General features: G+C 41.1%; 1 long non-coding RNA gene across 1 annotated transcript in view; it reads right to left on the bottom strand.

The window, feature by feature from the left end:
* Window positions 1–12,719: 12,719 nt before the first annotated feature.
* The window catches only part of LOC117951406, a 16,281-nt gene continuing 14,457 nt past the window's right edge, over window positions 12,720–14,543 (bottom strand). The window contains exon 3 of the long non-coding RNA XR_004658171.1: window positions 12,720–12,733. This is a non-coding gene — a long non-coding RNA (uncharacterized LOC117951406). The remainder of the gene's footprint in view (window positions 12,734–14,543) is intronic.

The raw sequence follows: 14,543 nt of genomic DNA, 5'->3' as shown, positions 1-14,543 counted from the left end.
CAAAAACCCAGGTCATTTGGAATTTCGTTTGAAAGCCACGAAACTTTTGGGACAAAAGGAGCTAAGGATGAGGAGAGCTGTCTGTAACTGTTTGGATTTCTGATACACTGAAGGACCTTTGCAGTCAGCTGTTTGTGTGAAGACTTGCAGGAGCTATGTACTAATGCTAACCTTACAGGCTATCCAGCATTGGATCACTGGATTATCGCACCGAGCCCAAGTGTCCCCTAGTGGTGTATGTATATAAAGCTGTCTGGGTATATCTGGGGCACTTATTTGAACAAACCCTGTGAGTATTGGCCTTGATTGGCCTTACGGTTGCTGATTTGTGTTCATTTATGTCCAGAGCCACACGCCTTTCGATGTTCATTGGTCAAAAACTTTGAAAGTAATGGAGATATGGACTTACTCTATACAACGTTTAATAAGCTTGATCCATTGATGATTCACTGAACATTTGGTAGCATCAGATCTACGGGGCAGGGGGAGATCTCAAAAAGTTGTTTTTCAAAAAATTTAAAATGGCAGAAAGATTTTCTAGGCGGACCTTAATGGTCCTTTTGTAGAGTACTTTAATCTGCACCTGTGCAAGACATTTTAGTCAATCAGGCTTTCGGTGTGGGGGTCGTGGCCTTTCAAAGATTGCATTTTGAAGCCTTACTCACAGCGCCACCATGTGGCAGATTGGGTTCATACTTCTAGAGAAGAGTACATGCATACCATTTCCAGTTATACCCCAAGTTTCATGACCTAGCTCATTCCAGCTCACGGGAATGTGAGCTGAAGCAGCAGACAACAAGTAATAATAATAATAATAATAATAATAATAATAATAATAATAATAATAATAATAATAATAATAATAATAATAAGTAAATTAAACAAACATAGAAGGGTTCTACAGCTTTGCGGTTTGAACTCAACCTACACAAAACATGAACATATATAGATGCTACATTTCCAAGTAATTTTAGGAGGAATTGGTGCCTGGATTCACCTTCACCAATCTAAGAAGTTCACACTGAAAAACAAAGTTAGACAATTTTGACTAAGTGATGATCAAACATAAAAACATCGTAACCCAGGTTGTAAAAGACTTTCCTTAAAAAGCTCTCCAACGTGACCTGAGGCTAAGATGAGCCACAGTATTATCCTCTCCCTCGTCATTGAAAATAAAACAGCGCAGGAGTGGAAGAGTAAATGCCACGCTCTCTGACCCTGACCGGCCCCTCAAAGCAGTTGAAAATAATAGTCTGTTGTTTTAGAGACATGACAGTGTCACCAAAACATAGTGCATAGTGAACACAGCTGGAAGGATCATTGGTGCTTCACTCCCTCCCTGAAAGACATTTACACATCCCACCTCACCCGCAAGGCCACCACAATTGTGAGTGATTCAAGTCACCCCGCTCACAATTTGTTTGATCAACTGCCCTCTGGAAAGAGGTACAGAAGCCTGCGCTCCCGCACCACCAGACTCACAAACAGCTTCATACACCAGGCTGTTAGGATGCTGAACTCTCTCCCCCCTCTACCCTCAGTTACATGAATATCCTTGACTTTGGACCCAAAATGGCTGCCTTGCCTTGCACTACTCAACTTGTACACTTGCACACTTTTTGTTGTCCTAAAAACACTTGAGAAAACATTTCTGCTGCTCTACATAACCAGCACCACTATGCTACTGCCTGTCTTTTTGCACATTACATAGACTGTCGACAGTATGCATAATTGCACATTTTTAAAACAAATATCGCTGCTCTTATTTTCCTCATTGTATATATCTTCTTATTTTTACTTTTTTTTATGTTGTTTACTTGAATGTTATGTTTGTCTGTGGACCAAATTTGTTATAAATGTCTTGTCACCGTGGGATAGAGGGAAACGCAATTTTGTTTTCTTTGTATGTTTTTGACATGTGAAGAAATTGACAATAAAACAGACTTTGACTTTGACTTTGACCAAAACACCTCAGCTCAGCAGATGGGTTCACGGCCCCTTCCTTGCCCTCTTTCGTCCTGCCTTCCCTCCTCCTACTCAACCCTCCATCATCTTGCCTATTGACCTCCACTCGCTGCAGCCTCCATTTAACTGTCCTCGTCTTCAACGCCTGCCTCTTATTCTTCTCCACCTTCATCCAACCTCCCCGTCTCTTCTCTTCATCCCTTTATCTCTTCTTTTCATCTTCCTTTTTACACTCTTCTCGTCTCCTCTTCCTTAGCCTCCCAACCTTTCCTTTTAGAGATGCTTTCATTATTCTCTCTCAGTCTGTCCGTTATATCGTCCACACACACATGCACACACACACCTCTTATTTCCCGTCAGCTCGATCCTCATTTGACCTTAGTCAATGCAGCCATAGAACGCCTATTGATTTATGCATACAGATGTAGTGTGTGTGTGTGCGTGTGTTCGTGTGTGTGTGTGTGTGTGTGTGTCTGTATGTGTGTGCGTGTGTGTCTGTTGCCTTGTTCACCCTTCTCAATGTCACATACACATTAGGTTCCCAAGTCCCTTTCAGAGTGTGTGTGAGTGTGTGTATTAGTCAGAAAAAGTGAGTGTTATGTGCATGGAGCTTGTGTGTGTGTGTGTGTGTGTGTGTGTGTGTGTGTGTGTGTTCACTTGCCAAGCCTGTTTGATTGAGATGGAGAGGATGTTGCAGGGTTACTTGTCTGCATGCACAATCATCTGGACCGATATAGTTTGACAGACAGCTCCTGCCCTCCAACCAGGGCACAGAGATAAGGGCAGGACAGCACTGTGATTGGTAGATAAAAGAGATTAAACCATAGGGCCTGGTGCTCTCTCTTACACGCTCACTCCCATGCTGAATAATGTAGCTGTTTGTTTGATGAAGAAGAAGTGAGGGGATGAGACAGGGAGAAACGTTGAAGGGGACGTATCAATGAGATCAAATCATAGGAACAGGAAATCCAATCTGTGTAAAGGAAAAGGAGGATATATAAGAGAGAAGAAAATGAATCTGCAACATGAGAAATTAAGTGCAAGAGGTGAAATGCAAAGAACAGGAGAAGAAAAAATCAATGCGGGTCAGCTGATGCAAAAGACAGGGTAAGCTTGAGAGAAAAAAGAAGAAATCCAAGGAGAGAAAAGAGGAAGGAGAAAGATCTGTGTTCTGAGATTTGACAAAAACACTGAGAAGCTGTTTAAGGCATAGAGTGTAAGTGATCCGTGATTCGCTGTTGTGAAACCTTTCCACACTGTCATGCAGAACTGTTGCTGTTTTATCCAAAGCACGTTTGCAGATGATGCATTTGAAGAAACAGGGGTCAGTTTCACCATTGTTCTGTGCATTTACAAGTGTGAATAAAGAACAGTGAGCGTAAGGGACAAAAAAATTATGTTTGGTGACTAGTAGTCTATATTCTTAGTGTTCCATTCCGGGATGGCTCCGGTGCTGCAGGAAATTCTCTATTAAGAACTCCATTAAGATGGTCTTTCTTCCTCAGTTGCTTTAACAAATGCAAAATATTTACAATATTATACAAGACTATGTACATGTTTTCTTTATTGAACGATAGAACTACTCATCCCATAAACCACAGGAGATCCCTGACTAAAGGAAGCTACTGTTTGTTTCGCTAACAGCTAATTTGGTTAACCCCTAACTGAATAACTTTAAAAGTAAAACTGAAAATAAACTTTAAAATATGTAACAGCTATGTTACGTCAGCTATAGACTGCTTTTCCCAGTGTTTAGTTGGAGTTCATAATATTTTTGACTGAATCAAGCTGTCCGCTAGCGGTTAGCCAAATTAGGTGTTAGCTAAACCAACGTTAGCTTCCTGGTGAAGGAATTATATGGGATAGATCCACCCATATTAGACCTGTACTCACACAGAGTTGCTGCATGATAGGTTGGCGCTATGTAGCAATGCTTTGGCTGTGCTTCCACATAATATAGTCCCACAACAATATCTGCAAAGGAAATTGTGTGGTCTTAATCTGCATTGACATTTGTACTCATTGTGAATACGCAGTCCTCAAGAAGTAATAAGGTTGTTGTTTTATGTTGGCTCACTTTTACTCACAACATGCTAACCGGCAACGTAGGATTCCATTCACTACGCTGACTAACTAGCAGCAGTGCTGCCCATGTTGCACAATGCATACAGTGAGACCAAAAATGCTTTGGCCCACCTATCTACCACAGAGGGAGACCAAGATAGCCCCTATTTAATTACTTTAATTACTTTTTATAAATACAACCTGCTAAGTTAAATATAGTTAAGTAACATTTCCTTAATGTCCTCACAAATGTTACATTTGGAGGTAAGTACATTTTAGGTAATCTCTCTGTTATCCCATGTGTTGTCTTGCTTTTCTTCCTGTCTTCTATTTGCCTGTCTTCCCGCCTGTGTGATTAACTGTCCCTGCCCTTATGGGTTGCACCTCTGTCTCATTGTCTCCCGTCGTGTGTATTTAAGTTCAGTCTCCCAGTGCAAGATTGCCTGCTTCCATGTGTTCAGCCTTCAAGCGTTTTTCCCTGTGTCCTGTATTCCTGAGTTCCGGTTGCCTGTGGTTTACTGGACAGTTTTGCCTGTCTTATTATGAGATTGCTAATGAACTATTGTATTTTACGTACGTACCTAATATATAAATGCAGCTTACTTTTGGTTATTAAAACATAATGATTAATTAGAGTGAGAAAACACAAACAGTTAATAAACAAATAATAAATAAACATTGGAATAAAAACATTTTTACATTAAATTGTATACGTTAACTGCATCTCAGCTACTGCAGAAATTAAATGCATAATGTGTTTATAATATTATGTCCACCCCCATACATTCTGACATATTCATAACGACACTGATTGGTCAAAGGTGATGAAGAAAGTAACAAGCAAAATGTTTCTTTTCTCCTTTTGTCAATGGAGTGTGTCACTCGTTTTGATGAACTGTCTAAATTTAGACTTTGCCTAGCCTAAAGCTGAGGTACTGTAAGCCACATCTGTTAAGCCTCCTAATGCCGGAACAGACCGTCAGTCTGCAATGGCAAAAAAAAACATTGATGTGCAAAAAATTGTATTTCTGCATATTGTCTGGGTTGCAGTAGCTTAGTCCTTAGAGAGTTGGGTTGGGAACCAGAGAGCTACTGGTTCAAGTACCCGTACACACAGACGTACGGAGTGTGGACTGGTAGCTGGAGACATGCCAGTGTACCTCCTGTTCACTGCCAAAGTGCTCTTGAGCAAGGCACCAAACTCCTTCCAACCGTTAAGGGTGCCTCACCAGCAGTTGCAGCCCACTCACTCTAACATCTCTCCAGTATAGGACCTGAGCATGTGTATGTGTATTTCAGGCCTGTGTGTTCTAACAAACAGAGTGTAAATGGTTATTTCCCATTTGGGGTTCAATAAGGAGTATAACTTATTTATTATTCTTCCCTGTCAAATTATCTTGGGTCTGCCACAAGTAGGTACCTGCTAGCCAAACCTACAGTAAACAACATGCCACCTGCCAATGGTTGATGCCTTGAAGCCAAAAAGCAGATTTTTGGCAAAAATGAGGACTCTAACTGTTTGGACAAACAGTTAGAGTCAAACTCAGACTGAAAATGCAGACTATAATCTTCTTATTTTGGGATTTAATTGTGACAGTTTTGTACATGACAATTTTTACAATATTGAGTATTGTATAGCATAAAGGATTAAATATTGTTTTTTTTGTGTCTACAGCTGCCAAAACCATAACATAATTGTTTTGAATCGTGGGTTAAAAAGGTTGCTGAATCCCAGTTTCATATGGAATTGGGCATTTGGGGTTAATAGCTTCAGCCAAATCTGGCTTTGTTTGAAATTTGACTGGACCATCATCAGCTCAGCCAGCTCGGCACAAACACTGGACAGTTGTCTATACACCAGCCAGGATAAATAGGTCATGTGCCAAGCACTCGGGGATCCCCATGAGAAAAGAGCAGGGGTGTGTTTTGGTGAGTCTGGGTCTCATGGTGAGCCTGAATTCACTCTGATTCGGTTCAGGGATGAAAATTCACCATCACTGAAACTTTGAGTGTGTAAGCCCAAAGTGGAAAGGACAGTGTGTGCTCATGTGTCTGTTTAATGTCATTTGCATAGCTGCTTATCAGCTGTTGATAAAAATGTTGACCATACTGGGGACTGGATGAGTGAACCAGAAGTTCAGGGACACTCTCTGTAACCAATCTGCTTTTCTAAGCTGTAGTAAGCCGCGCTAAGCCAGGTTGAAAGTTGCTGCCGGTCTGCTGTATGCCTAGAGCATCGGGTGAGTGTGTGTGTGTGTGTGTGTGTGTGTGTGTGTGTGTGCGCCTGTTTGCCATAATGCCCAGAGGAGGTTGTTGGGCTGTAGATAGGCCACATACAATGTTCCCATTTGAGATATAGAGAGACAGGAAGGGAAACAGACAGAACTGGAGAGAGGAAGTGAGGATTTTTGGGTCATGTTGGTTGCCCTATTTAGTGGTTTTTGCAGACATCTCAAAGGCACACACACTCTCACACTTACAAACACAAACACACACACACACACACACACACATTTTGCTGAGTGACATCAAAAAGGTGTTTTCTCTACTCAATTCTCATCATCAATAAATCATGCCGTTTCGTTTCTGCTGTTTGCTCCATTCTTCAAATGGAACAGCACGGAGATCACAACATTTCAACAAGTGCTGAAGGCAATAATGCAACTGTGGATCTACCTATTTATTGTTTTAAAGATTTCAATGCACTGGCGCGGAATCTGCAATTTGCATTCATACTAAATTCATACTATTCTGTAAACTTTCCATTATCTCTTCTCAAACATGTAAATGGCTACTTTGACATGTACACTATAATTTTGATGTTTCAGGGACTAGGAACTTTATGACAATTAAGAAAAATATTTTTAGGGTAAATATGTGTATTTTTTCAAGCAACTTGACAAGACATTGTAAACAGTGAAGTAGCTTTTGTCCCAGTATGAACACCTTCTCTTCTCAACTCTAAAGGATATGGTAAATACCTGTTTCTAGACATGGAAATACCTAGATTCAGCAGAACAGTGTGTGCAGTCTGAATGTCAATACCAAAATTTGTATTTCCAATTCTTTCCTCGGCCCCTTGTAAGTCAATGACCTGTCCTCTGCTGCCACCTCACCAACTACAACAAGGCGTGTTGTTGTACATTACTGTTAAGTTTGAAAAACACTTTAAGTGAATGTAAGGGCAAGCACATAATACTAATATAATTAAAGTACAATAATGAATTGTTGTATTCATTTAAAAGAGCCCAACCCAATAACATCTCTCTGACATTACAATCTAGAATCATTTGAAATGTTTCAATAATGTTGTCAACATAGTACGAAAGTGTATCTATACCCAAACAATATTTTTTCTGCAAGATGTCCTCATACCTAAACATAATAGGTTGTTTGCGAAGGACTTCCAAAACGACGAATGACGTATGTGAGTTAACTTGCATAAGGTACAATAAGTCAATGTTGACTTTTGCTATCACATGGGACACGGACCGCGGTCTCCTAGGTGTAAGTCCTGTTTTGGTTTGACTCATCCATCCAACCCAAACTCTTCCCTTAGCTGACTTTGTCGCTCTTTGTACTATGTCACCTGACTTTGCTGCCGTCAGAATGAATGAATAATTACTACGACCACACAATAAACATAAATACAGGCAGTACAGAACAGACAATATTATACATACATTTTTTTGTACCTTACATTGAGAAATATAAGCATGTTTTTCTATTTTCATCTCTATTTGACAAAAAAGACAGAATTGAACAATACATGGAAGATGGTGGCCAGAAACAAAGCAGCCAATCAAGAACTTTATCTTTATCTATCTGGCTCCCTAAACATCCGAAACCAATCAGTTGTAATGCCTATTTAAATATAAAGTCTTTCCCCAACACCTAGAAATAGAGTCACTCTGTTGCACAATTAAAGCCATTGTGAGATGGTTCCATTTACAACACCAGTTGTCAGTCATTGGTCATCATGCCAACGATTCTGCAGATTTTGCCTCCACTCAAACACTGTAGCAGCTCATTTCACTGTTTAGCTCATCCGCTTTTGTTGAGGTTAAGTTAATCGGTGGAACCAGCTGCTGTGGTGCTTAGCTGGAATGAAAACCAGGCCTTGATGGGACATATTTAAAAAGCAGTGATGTGCAGTATTCAGTAAGATGACATCAGGATGCTGGGGTTCTTTTGAGTAGAAAGAGAGGGAACGTTAGTTAGGGGGGAAGACAACAGCAGAGTAATTGCATCCCACTACCATTCCCCTACCTATGATGGTTCTGTCTAATGTAGTCCCAAAGGAGTATTAAACAGTTTCAAATAAATGCCAGCAATCTAAGTGAGTGTAGAGCTTCCTGGTTGGTACCATTCAGTCACACCTGCCCCTACATGGATGTGGATTAAGTCTGGATGTCAGTGGCATTGGATCTTCAATCTGGCTAGATCAGGACTGTAAGTGTACCGATAAACCAAAGGAGATGATGAATTACTTGATGATTAAAAAGTACATGTGGTGTAGCAATATATGTGTGAGCCTTTAGTGCCACAGTGGATTAACATTTCAAAGTTGAAGCATAATCTGTCGCCACTATCTGGTTACCGCAGATGAGTAGATATGCGCATCACTATGCCACCTGTTGGAAACTCCACAAAACAGGCTTTAGGTCTGCAGCAGTGCATCATGGGGGATTAAGTCTGTTGCAGGTTCCCCACAGAGGCCTGCTGAACAAAACACAGTATGCCTCCAACCTGGTTATGAGAGTGCACTGAGCCGGGGAGAGGCGCTAAAGCATTAAAGACTGGACTTTTATCCTGTCCCATAGAGCTGTTGATTATGGGTCCCTGAAATAAAAAAAGAATGGGTATTTGTAATCCATGGCCCTATGGTGGCGTAATGTTGTGTTCACTACTCGTGCAGATTTGACAATAAATCATATTGGGATCATTTGTTATTTCTATCATTTATTTGCGTTTGTCACGCAAGACGTGCCAATGTAGATACCAACAATGTTTGTTTTTGTCATACACCATGGCCGAAATAGGCACTATTTTGTACCACTATTTTGCTTTGTACACTTTAATGAGTTATCCTCCTGCTAGAGTTAGCACCCAACAGGCTTAGGCACTTGTTTTTGGTTTGTTTGCAGATTTTTTATTTCTTACAATGTATAAGAACATTGAAACCTGTCGCCCCTTATTAAAAATTACAGCATCAGCTGTCAAGCTGTTAAAATGCCTTTTGTTTGTCAGGAGCAAAGGAGGAAAAAGTTTGATGTTGTGATAGAATTACACAGGGATGATGTTGGGTGTTAGGGATGAGTCAGCCAAACTTTAGCAAAGGAGATTGCTGTAATCAACAGTCAACACTGTTTTTTTTACTATTACCACCATCATTCCCTAACCTTAACCAAGTGGCTCCAAGTTATTGAAACCATGACGACAAAGGCCCCCTGACCTTAGTCCTTTTTAACCCGAACCCGAAGTCATTTTTGTGCCTAAAGCTAACCTTAACCATTATGTTGTCAAATCACTCACATGCCAGCTGTGCACCCTCGGATGATTTAAGGAACCCAGAACAGTGCACCAAACTAGTCAAATCAACAAGATCATTTTTTTAATACTTCTACTATTTTGCTTTGTACCCAAACACTGTCATTACTGGCTTCATAACATAATCCAAGGAGTTGACAGTGCAGTGAATATCACCACCTTCTCAAGGAATGGCTGGATGGCTGGTTCTGCCTGCGCTACTTGAGGTATCAAAGAAGTTATCTTGTTGATTTGACTTGGTTTGGTTAGTTTGTTCTGGGTTCATTAAATCATCCGAAGGCGCACAGTTGGCATGTGAATGATTTGACAACAAAATGGTTAAGGTAAGGTTTAGGCACAAAAACAACCAAAGATAATGGTTCGGGTTAAAAAGGGATTAACGTTAGGGGGCCTTTGTTGTCATGGTTTCAATAATACACAATTGGTTAAAGTTAGGGAATGATGGTGGTAATAGTAAAAAAAACAGTGTTGACTGTTGATTACAGCAATCTCCTTTGCTAAAGTTTGGCTGACTCATCCCCAACACCCAACATCATCCCTGTGTAACTCTATCTCAACATTAAACTTTTTTAATCCTTTGCTCCTGACAAAAAAAGGCATTTTAACAGCTTGACAGCTGATTCTGTAATTTTTACTAAAGGGCAAAGGTTTTAAGATTCTTATAAATTGTAAGAAATAAAAAATCTACAGACAAACCAAAGACGAGTGCCCAAAGGTTATTGGTTCAGGCCAGGGGCTCTTCCATCTCTTAACATGCATTTCCTTGTGAAGAGGATGGCAGGAACACTTCATCTCTGTCAGATTGTTTACAGGTTTTTTTTCTATTTGTGGTAGTTCCATTCAAATATTAAACACCTGGTCAGAATTCTAATTCTACCAACTTAAAATAATTTCTAAAGTTAAATCTGTGTCTATTTCTGACCTGGAAAAAGGTAAGACAAATTGGATTGAGTTTTGCTGTTACCGCCCTAGCCTCATCATGTTTTATTGTAATGTGGTACGAGAATCTTCAGAAGTGTCTGGGCAAAACGGCTGTAAAGGTTATCAGCTAGTTCGCATGGCCTCAAGAATGTGTTACATTTGTGGGGTTATCTGTCCCTTTCATCTGTAATCTGGGATTAAGGAATCAACCTTTGCTCATTCCACGGACAGGCTGCTCAGGCTGGGTTATCTGCATGGGTCAGACTCAGCTAATGGACAGTTTCAGAACCGTAAGGTTGTTTTAGAATTAACACTGGAAGAGACACAGGACTATCAGCTTCAATTGGCTTGGACTTCATACATGTATGAGCTACTGTTGCACATTTTGGTTTGGACTGTCTGACACCTAATTTGCTTTGCTATGTGTATTTTAATTTGTTTTTCACACCGGCTGCAACCAACATTTCCCTCGGCTGGTGAATGACATATTAAATTTGATCCTTGTAGAATGGCCAAAACACACACACACACACACACACACACACACACACACACACACACACACACACACACACACACACACACACACACACACACACACACACACACACACACACACACACACACACACACACACACACACACACACACACACACACACACACACACACACACACACACACACACACACACACACACACACACACACACACACACACACACACACACACACACACAGGGCGGCTGTGGCTCAGTGGTAGAGCGGTTGCCTGCCAATTGGAAGGTTGGTGGTTCGATCCCCGCCCCTGCAGTCATGGTCGAAGTGTCCTTGGGCAAGACACTGAACCCTGAGTTGCCCCTGGTGCTGCGCATCGGAGTGTGAATGTGTGTGAATGTTTATCTGATGAGTTTGTAAGGTGGCACCTTGTACGGCAGCCCCGGCCCCAGTGTATGAATGTGTGTGAATGGTGAATGTTCCCTGTAGATGTAAAAGCGCTTTGAGCAGTTGTTAAGACTGGAAAAGCGCTATATAAATACAGCACATTTACACAAAGACAGACACACACACACACACACACACACAACCTGATCACACACTGAATTCCATGAAATTAACACGGCCCCTAAAAAGATAATTCCGGTCGATTACAACCCATAGCTCTGTTGTTTGTAAGTTTGGAGTGCTGTCAGTAGAGAGAAAACTGAAACCGATCGGTGCTGCATACACCGAGTAATCCTCCTACTAGAGTTAGCACCCAACAGGGCAAGTTTTAAACGTATTTTTAGCCTTAAACATGCACAAAATGTCATTACAAGTGCCTAGCCATGTGGAGTTATTCCTTCCGAGTGCACACAGCTAATTTCACTGAAGTAGATGTGAAAGAAAGGCAGGTTTTGACTAGTGCAGACTTCAACAGAAAGCAGGAAACAAACAGAGGTGCACTGGCTGAATTAATTCAATTCAATTCAATTCAATTCAATTTTATTTATAGTATCAATTCATAACAAGAGTTATCTCAAGACACTATACAGATAGACCACACTCCAGAATTTACAAGGACCCAACAGTTCTAGTAGTCTCCTCCAGAGCAAGCAACAGTGCGACAGTGGCGAGGAAAAACTTCCTTTTAGGCAGAAACCTCGGTCAGACCCAGGCTCTTGGTAGGCGGTGTGTGACGGGCCACATTTTGCTTTGGACATGTCTGACCCCTAATTTGTTTTGCTTTGTGTATTTTAATTAGTTTTTCACACCGTTTGCCACCAACATTTCCCTCAGCTGGTGAATAAGATATTGAACATGATCGTTTTAGAAAGGCCCAAACACACACACACACACACACACACACACAGGCACGAACACACACACACACACACACACACACACACACACACACACACACACACACACACACACTGTTGTTTGTAAATGTGGAGTGCTGTCAGTAGAAATATAAATGAAACCAATCGGTGCTGCTTACACCGAGTTATCCTCCTACTAGAGTAAGCACCCAACAGGCTGAACAGGGCAAGCTTTAAACGTGTTTTTTGCCTCTAAACATGCTCAAAATGTCATTAAATGTGCCTACCCATGTGAAATGATTTCTTCCAAGTGAACAAAGCAAATTTCACTGCAGTAGATGTGACAGAAAGACGTGTTTTTCGACTAGTGTGGACTTCAACAGAAAGCAGGAAATAAACAGAGGTATATGCACTGGCTGAATTAACACAACTTCTTAAGAGGCTAAAAACAAGTTTAAAACTTACCCTGTTTAAGCTTGTTGGGTTCAAAAATTTAGCAGGAGGATAACTGGGTGAAGACAGCCCCGATTGGTTTCCTTTTTCTCTCTATTGACAGCACTCCACATTTACAAACAACAGAGCTACTTGTTGGAATTGACCGGAATTCTCTTTAACTCAAAATCTGTGGCAGTTTCACGGAATCACAAAAGATTCTGTGATGGACCCCACAGAAGACTTCCGTGAAATGAACACGGCCCCTTAAGAAAAGGTTGTGGTGGGCTTATGGTTCTGTGACAAGCAGGAAGAACGGTACGGATGGGTTTAGGTAAAGAAGAAACTCCTGTGTTTGACCCATCCACCACCCCAATCAACCTCATCACGCAGATTTTTGGCCTTTCATACTACTCACTACCATAGTTGGTCCTAATGCTACGTCATCTTCTCATTGACTTTAAATTGGCATTGTTTTCCGTGGTTAATGCATTGTTAACAGTTTGTAATCATTTACACAGAATTCTGTGAGACCATGGTGCGCACGCACGCACACACACACACACACACACACACACACACACACACACACACACACACACACACACACACACACTGAGGACAAGCACAGCACCTCCCCTGCTGCATGTTGTGCACAAACAAGTCATGTCACTTTTCCGGTCACAGGCTTTCTCCATTGCCAAATTTGAATAGATGGTGATCCATAAATATTTAATTGGCCCCTTGTCCCCCCCTGAGAGGAGACAACAAACCCCTCACTGTCTGACTAACAAGACTGAGGGAAGAGGAAGAATAAACTCAGTATGGAGAAAGAAAGGGCAGGAATAAACATATGATGTTTGTGTGCGTAAGACACCAGCAAAAGCGAAGCGGGTGTTTTTCCAAATTGGTGGATGCTTCACAGCACAGCGTGACAGTGATGTTCCATTGACGTTCATGGCAGGAATGCAGACAGTGACGGTGAGAGAGTGACAGAAGGAAGGAAGGCTAAAGGAGGACAGAGAGCAAGGGACAGAGGAAGGGATGCTACAAATGTGGAACTATACATTGTCATCCACTTCAGTAAAAGGAGATGAATAGACTGAGCTAATGAAAGGGCAGGGAGGAGTGTATAATGCCCAGTGTGATGGATGGATGAGAAACATGACAAAAAGAGATGGAGATGGGATGATTCATCATCTCTCCCCTTTTTCATGTATACGCTGTTCTATCAAAAAATGCCACATATAAAACCTAATAAGAATATATGATGATGACTTGACAGTGAATTGTCCCAGGCCTGATTACCATACAGTGAGAGCAATTAAAAATGTCAACTTTTCCACTACATTTTGGTTGTAGCTCCCCTGCAGGGTTGTAAATGTGATAAACTATATTGTCCAACAAAACACAGTATAGGTGTCTACAGAAAGGGCAGGAGACTTTTTTGAGGTTTAATAGCGGCTGTGATGCATTGCATCGTGATTAAATCACTAAGCTATTTATTCCTCATTTGGTTGTCGGACAACAGAAACATACAAATATTTAAATGATAAATGCATTAAAACAAAGGAAAGGGGACCTCAGAAAGGGCAGGAGTGACCCCAACAGAGGTGTAACAGCCTGGCGCTTAACAGAGTACATATAAAAACAACTTCGGTCAGAAATCCTTTTTCTATATATACACCAAGATTAGGAATGGCATCCCACATCACATCAGCACACTATCATCTATCACATACAGTGGGTACGGAAAGTATTCAGACCCCTTTAAATTTTTCACTCTTTGTTTCATTGCAGCCTTTTTCCAA

Source organism: Etheostoma cragini, chromosome 10 (assembly GCF_013103735.1).
Source record: "Etheostoma cragini isolate CJK2018 chromosome 10, CSU_Ecrag_1.0, whole genome shotgun sequence".
Classification (NCBI taxonomy): Eukaryota; Metazoa; Chordata; class Actinopteri; order Perciformes; family Percidae; genus Etheostoma; species Etheostoma cragini.
Note: the sequence above shows the minus strand (reverse complement) of the source record. Positions and strands in the feature narration are given on the sequence as shown.